Source organism: Petaurus breviceps, unplaced genomic scaffold (genome assembly GCF_028583685.1).
Source record: "Petaurus breviceps papuanus isolate PSGF00001 unplaced genomic scaffold, PetGlider_PUasm1.0 76, whole genome shotgun sequence".
Taxonomy (NCBI): Eukaryota; Metazoa; Chordata; class Mammalia; order Diprotodontia; family Petauridae; genus Petaurus; species Petaurus breviceps.
Window position 1 is genome coordinate 43855244 of NW_027186473.1, and position 7122 is coordinate 43862365.

Consider the following 7122-nt stretch of genomic DNA (forward strand, 5'->3'; position numbering starts at 1 on the left):
TCTTTCTTTCTTTCTTTCTTTCTTTCTTTCTTTCTTTCTTTCTTTCTGTCTGTCTGTCTTTCTTTCTTTCTTTCTTTCTTCCTTCCTTCCTTCCTTCCTTCCTTCCTTCCTTCCTTCCTTCCTTCCTTCCTTCCTTCCTTCCTTCCTTCCATTCTTTCTTTTTTTTTCTCCTTTAACAGGGCCATATGGAATTCAGGTTTTCTACTGTTAGTGTTGACTAGAATTGATGGAACCTTCCTCAATGTCTTTCTCAAACTTCTGTTTGGTGACTTGCCTTAGCATCATTCCTTTATGGCTCTGAAATTATTTCTACAATCCTTATCATGGAAGTGGCCACAGCACTGGATCATAGATTTAGACCCAAAGGGCTGTTCAAGTGTCCAACCTCCTCACTTCACATAAGAGGAAACTGAAGTGTAGAAAGATTAAGTGACCTGTTTAGGTTCATCAGCTGGGAGCAAACAATTGAAGTGGTACACTTCATGTCTGCCATGTTGGAAAAGGAAGATTGGGAACCTGAAGGTCTTGATGTTTTCCTCCTCCAGACAAACTTCCCCCCAAATGAGACCTCATAGAGGTTTTGCCTGGTTAAGGAATACCGGATAGGGCCCATGGTGATGTAATCGAAGCTCTGAGTTTAACTAAAGTATGTGCTTACATCCTGTAATTAACAGCTCTGCTTTCATATTTATTTATAGATATTGATGGCATTCCCAGTGGCTCTGATTTATATTTCTTCTCTTGAGATATTTGAGAACTTTGGCTCCCAAAAGATCTATATCAATGACAGACAGCTGTGTTGTGTGTACAGATCTCATAGCAACCAAAAAGAGCTGCCTGCCTGGAAGGTTTGGCTTTAGTTTCTCCTATGACCATTTATTAAAATGATGAGGAAGAACAAAGACAGGAATGGGAAGAGAGAGAGAGAGAAAGGACAGTAGAGTAAGAGGGTTCATCAGTTGAGTTCTAATGATGAGCAGACTTTGGAACTAGAAAAATGAGAGTGGGAAATGGGAGAAATCTATCTTAGGAGAGAGAGTTTCAGGGGGACTTAAGGAGGGATCTTCATTCCTTGGGCAGCCAGTGACCTGCCTTCTGATCAATGAGTTCCTTTCAGACTATCCATTTTGAGGAAGAATTCAGGAAGGCCCCATGCTCAATCCTCCACTCCTCTCCACTCTACTCTTGAATCTCTGGGCTCACATTTCCTAAGTCCCCTTCCCCCTACTTTTCAGTTCCTTTTTACATATTGTCTTCCCTAGTTAGAATATAAGCTTCCCGAGTGCAAGGACTATCTGTAATTTTGCTTGTACATTTGCTGGCACATACCCAAGTGCTTTAACAAATGTTTGTTGATTCACACTAAAATAAAAACATGGTCATGATGAAAGCATTTTGTGAACCTTTAAGTAATATATAAATGTGAAATGTTACTATTATTCCTGCTGTTATTATTCTTTTGAAATTTACTTCCATGTGACCATGTAACCTTGGGTTACCTGAGTTGTTCTCTTTAAACCCCAATTTCTTCATTTGTAAAATGAGGGAATTCGGTTATATAAACTCTGAGGTTCTTTATCAATGAGGGAAGATGTAGCAAGATCACTTGACTTGGAGTCAGGGCCCCCAGCTTTGGATCCTAGCTTGACTCCTCACAAACTACATGATGTTGTATAATTGTCTTAAGCTCCCTGAGTCTCATTTTCTTTATAAAATGAAGAGGTTGTTTACATCAAAAGGCCTTTAAGGCCCCTTCTATCACATGATTTGAGCACTGTGTAGATCTTTTTTTTTAATACATTTTTTTCAATTAATGAGCATTTCTTTTCTCATTTGCATCTCCCTCCCTCCCCCAACCCCAACTGAGAAAGAAAAATGAATAGAAACAAAACTCTTGTAATAAATATGTACAGTCAAGCAAAACAAGATGACAGCTTATCCATGTCCAAAAATGTATCTCACTCTGCTTCTTGAGCCCATCGCCTCTCTGCTAGGAGGTGGGGACATGCTTCGTCAGTCTTCTGGAATCATGGTTGCTCATTGTTTTGATCATAGTTCTTAAGATTTGGTCTTTACAGTGTTGTTGTTATTGTATAAATTGTTCTCCTGGTCCTTCTTACTTCAATCCGCATCAGTTCATACAAGTCCCCCAAGGCTTCTTTAAAACCATCTTTGATTGTTAATTCTTACGGCAAATTAGTATTCCATTCCATTCATTTCCCATAATTTGTTCAGCCATTCCCCAACTGATGGGCTCCTCCTTACCTTCCAGTTCTTTGCCACCACAAGGTTTTTCTAATTTTCTTTCAGGCCAGGCAGTTAGTCTTCTTCCTCTCACAGCCTAAAGCAAACAGTCTCAGGGAGAATGAAGAGAAACATTTCTATCACTTGAGGGTTATGAAGAAATAGATAATAATTTTTATTCTCTGGTCAAAGAAGGGCTGATTAAACTATTGTTTTGAAAACCCTTGTAGGCAGGCAGCTAGGTGGCACAGCACTGAGCCCAGAGGCAGGAAGACGAGTTCAATTCCAGGCTCAGAAACTTAGGAGCTGTGTGACCTTGGGTAAGACACTTAACCTCTATCTGTCTCAGCTTCCTCAGCTGTAAAATGGGAATTAATAATAGCACCTACCTCCTAGGGTTGCTGTGAGAATCAAATGAGATATTTGTAAAGTACCCAGCACATAGTAAGTACTATGAGTGCTAGCTATTATTCAGTACTGTCAGAATTCAACTTTCCTCGGTTCATCTCTGTTTCTTGTCATCTGGTGAATGTCCATGGGAACGGAAGCCCTCTCCCACAGAGTCAGTGTGGGAATCCATTGAGATAAGGGGTATGAAGTGTGTTCCAGCCCTGGGCCGGCAGTGTCAGCTTCAGATACAAACATATCCCTGCTGGCAGCATATTGATTTAGAAACCACAAATTAATGTTATCTATGTTGAATTGTACTTTTATTTATTGTTATGTATTTCCCAGTTGTATGTTAACCTGGTTCTGCTGCACACGAGCATGTTGTGGGTCACATGGGTCCTACTCCTGCACTTTGGACATCTCTGCTCTAGCCAACATTCTAAGACCAGAAATCCTAGAGAAACTGCCATCTTGCATTGACAGAGGGAATTTCCTCAAACAGAGGTTCCCTATTCCAATGAAATTACAGACTTAGTTCCTATCCCTACAGGAAAAACTAGTATGTGTATGTATATCCATAGCTGCCTCTCATCCATCCTTCCATCTGTCTGACTACCCATGTGTATACGCATATGAGATTGTTGGGTTTTTTTATTTGTTTCAGACTCTGTGACCCCATCTGGGGTTTTCTTGGTGAAGATACTGGAGTAGCTTGCCATTTTCTTCTCCAGTTCATTTTACAGATGAGGAAACTGAGGCAAATGGGGCTAAGTAACTCACCCAGGGGCACATAGCTAGTAAATGTCTGAGGCTGGATTTGAACCTAGGTCTTCCTGACTCTAGGCCCAGCATTCTATCCATTGTGCCATCTAGCTGTCCCTATGAGATTGTGTATCTATATAAATACGTATATGTATGTACATGCATATGTGTATGTGTTTGTGTGTATAGACACACATACTACCTACGCATTTGTGTAGCCTGCAGTATGACATGACCCCATCTCTCTCCTAGCTCTTTTTCTCCCTGAGCTATCCCTGGCTCACTCATTTTCCCTCACTAGCTTCAGGAGGTCAAATTGATTCCTCAGAGGGGCAGCCACATGGCTATTACTCCAACACAGGATTCTAGGTATCACCCTTAACAGTGATAATTCCTACTACATTCAACAGATCCCAGTTTAAGATCCCTCACTGGTATCTTTGCCATCAACAGTATTAGTAGCAATAATAATCTACATATATATATATATATATATATGTATGTATGTTTACTTTTCAACAATCACTTCCATAAGATTCTGAGTTCTAAATTTTCTCCCCATCTCTCCCCTCCCCCACCCCATGTCATACCCCCTCCTCTAATCTGCCCTCCCTTCTATTACCCCCCTCTCCTTCTCTTATTCCCTTCTATTTTCCTAAATGGCAAGATAGATTTCTATACCCCATTGTCTGAATAATATTCAATCTTAAAACATTTACTGAAAACACAAAGCAAATATAATATTTGTGTAATATCCCATCGATAAGCCTCAACTCTCCCACTTATGTACACATTATTTTGGGGAAACACAAGCCTCAGGGCAGTGAAACATGTCAGGAATACATGTTGCTGGGACAACTTACAATCTAGAACTTTAGATATTGATAATCTGTCTCAACAACTGTCCATAAAGTTCCTTGATGAATGAAGCCTCTGCATCGAACAGATTCTTTTGCTCTGAAATTAAGCTGGTCTATGAGTATAGCTTCTCAGATAGACCAGTCAACCTACTGGCTTCTTCTCTGGTCTGTTTGCTGCTCACCTGGGATTACTTCTCAGCAGCAACTGTACTGTCCACCACTTAGAACACTAGGCTTATTGCATAGTTTCCCAAAGTGAGCAATACTAACTGGAATGATCCACGGGGTTGGTAGTAGCCTCAGGTGACACAAATTTATATTAAAAAAAATGGTTAAAGGATTAAAGAAAGTAGATTTGAGAGGGGGGTGCTGAATAACTGTTTTTTTTTTTTTAAAGCAATTGGGGTTAAGTAACTTGCTCAAGGTTACACGCCAGTTATTTCTGGGTGTGGTGCTAAGTATCTGAGCCCGGATTCGATCCCCCAGGTCATTCGACTCTGAGACTGGTGCTCTTATTCACTGTGCTACCTGGCCGCCCCTTGAATAACTTTTTTTAAAGGGGGCAGTAAGCCAAATAAGCCGGGGTACCTCTCTGCCTTCAGCTAATGCCATGTTATGCTCTGAACCTTTTCTTTTCCAGGCTACACATTCACAGGTGCTTCAATTGGCAGGACCAGCCCAGTTCCCCATAGAGCACAGACAAAAAGTCTTTCACCTTTGTGCTTCTCCTCACCACTCCCAGATCTCCTGGTGTTTTGGTGGCTTGTAAATGCAGGGCTGTTGTCGGAGGTGTCGTTGAGGGTGGCAGCACACTAGCCTATCTGTACGCCTGCTCATGGGTGACAAGAGGATTGGATTACCTTTCTTCTCTGCTATCCTCTATTGGCAGAACTGAATAATCACATGGTTTTGTTTTTCAGTCCAGTATAAACTCATAAGAAGGTTTGTGACTCTTCAGGTCATGGTACTCAGCTTCAAACAGAACCATTTCTTTTCCAGAATGTTCCTTTGTTGGTGCTGTAACATCTGCTAGAACCTGTCAAGGCAGTCTGGTTTAAGAGCCATTTAACATTGCTCTCTTTTGGCTCCCCTCCTAACCGTGTGACCCCCTTCTCTGCCTCGTTAGCTGAGTCATCATTCCTATCGCCCTCCCTCCTCCCATAACTGTTATTGTACTGCAAGACTCTGTCCTGGACCTTCCCTTCTCTTTCTACACTCTCTCTCTCTAGGTCAGGGGTTCTTCCCATTTTTTTTTTTTTTGTGTGTCATGGACCACTGGGGCAGTCTGGTGAAACCAATGGACCCCTTCTCAGAATAATGTTTTTAAATGCATAAATACACAGGATTACAAAGGAAACAAGTGAAATTCAGTTATCAAAATATTTATTTAAAAGTTCATGGACCCTAGGTTAAGAACTTCTGATCACAGTGATGTCTTAGCTCTCATGGACTCAATTATCCCTATGTAGATGGAAGCCAGATTCCTATTCATCCCCACTCTCTCCCTTTAGATCCAGTCCCACTTCACCGACTTCCTACAGAACGTTTTGTCCCCAATGCCCTGGGGACACCTCAAACTCAGCATCTCACAATCTGAAATCATCTTTCCTTCCAAACCTACTCTTCTTTCAATCTGCCTTATTTCTCTCAAGGGGCTACAAAGACAAAAACAAAAAGTTCTCTCCCTCAAGGAGATTACATTCCGCTGTTGGTTCTTTACGGACCACATCCTGTTGCATAGCTGAGTAAGGGCAGAATACCAGGTTCATCTCTTTCCTGAGACTATTAGGTAAGTAGAAGAGGCAGAGAAAGAAGGACAGTGGGAAGGAAAGACTGAATATTAGTGAGACTGGATCCTCTTTGGGTGCATCCTACAATACTTCATGGCCTTTGGACCCTTTTCCTGCTCTGAGACAGCTGTCAATCATGTGAGTATACTTAGACATCAGGGGGTACAGATGGCTAAATAAATAGAAGAAACTGGCTGGCTCATGCAGTCTTTGCTCATGGCAGTATTGTGCCAAAGAGCACATACCCATAAGTCTCCAGTCTTTACTGAGTTGGACCTGGGATTTCAGCCAGGATTAAGGGTAGCAACGGTAGGCAGGTGGCTGCCCTGGGAGCAGCATAGCAGGGGATATGGCAGGCTTGCATAACTGAGACTTCTTAATAGGACTTTTAGTACATTTGCATAGTTTTAATGCCAGAAAATCCAACTCACCATGGCCTGAAGTTATTTTATGCTAAGGTCACACAAAGTCCTTGTTCATCAGACTTCAAGAAATACTTTATTTAATGGCCTTCTAATAAACTTACTATGCAATAGTGATAAGAATAAGTAGTGTTAGATATCTATTTTTAGATGGGACTTGTGATTTTAATCAGTGTAGGGGAATCCCTGTGTGGAAACACCCTCTATCGATGCATATCTGTAAATTCAGCTGTAATTTACAGTTTTAGAAAGTTGTCTGGGTAGACTTTCCTAATTCCAAGGCTACCCTTTAGGCCAGGAGATTGCTCATTATCAACAACAACAATGATTATAAGAGGCATTTGGTGGCACAGTGAATAGATTGCTGGGCCTAAAGTCAGGAAGACCCAAGTTAAAATTTGGCTTCAAGTCACTTAATATCTGTTTGCCTCAATTTCCTCAACTGAAAAATGGGGATAATAATAGTACCTACCTCACAGGATTATTTTGAGGATCAAATGAGATATTTGTTAAAAGTGCCTAGCACTGCAACTGGCACATAGTAAGTACTATATAATTCCTTATTCCCTTCCCTTTCCCTAAAAAATAAAATAAAGTAGGGGTGGCTAGGTAGCACAGTGAATAGAGCACTGGCCCTGGAATCAGGAGAACCTG

General features: G+C 41.2%; 1 long non-coding RNA gene across 2 annotated transcripts in view; it reads right to left on the reverse strand.

Moving 5' to 3' along the window:
* LOC138175103 (uncharacterized) overlaps positions 1-6883 on the reverse strand; it is a 7663-nt gene extending 780 nt beyond the window's left edge. Inside the window, exons 1-2 of one of the 2 annotated variants that reach the window (XR_011171879.1) lie at positions 4972-6883; positions 2266-2355 (exon numbers count right to left, since the gene is read on the reverse strand). This is a non-coding gene — a long non-coding RNA (uncharacterized lncRNA). Of the gene's footprint in view, positions 1-2265; positions 2356-4844 lie in introns of both variants that reach the window. The other variant, XR_011171878.1, reaches the window with a different exon arrangement.
* Between the last annotated feature and the right edge of the window lie 239 nt (positions 6884-7122).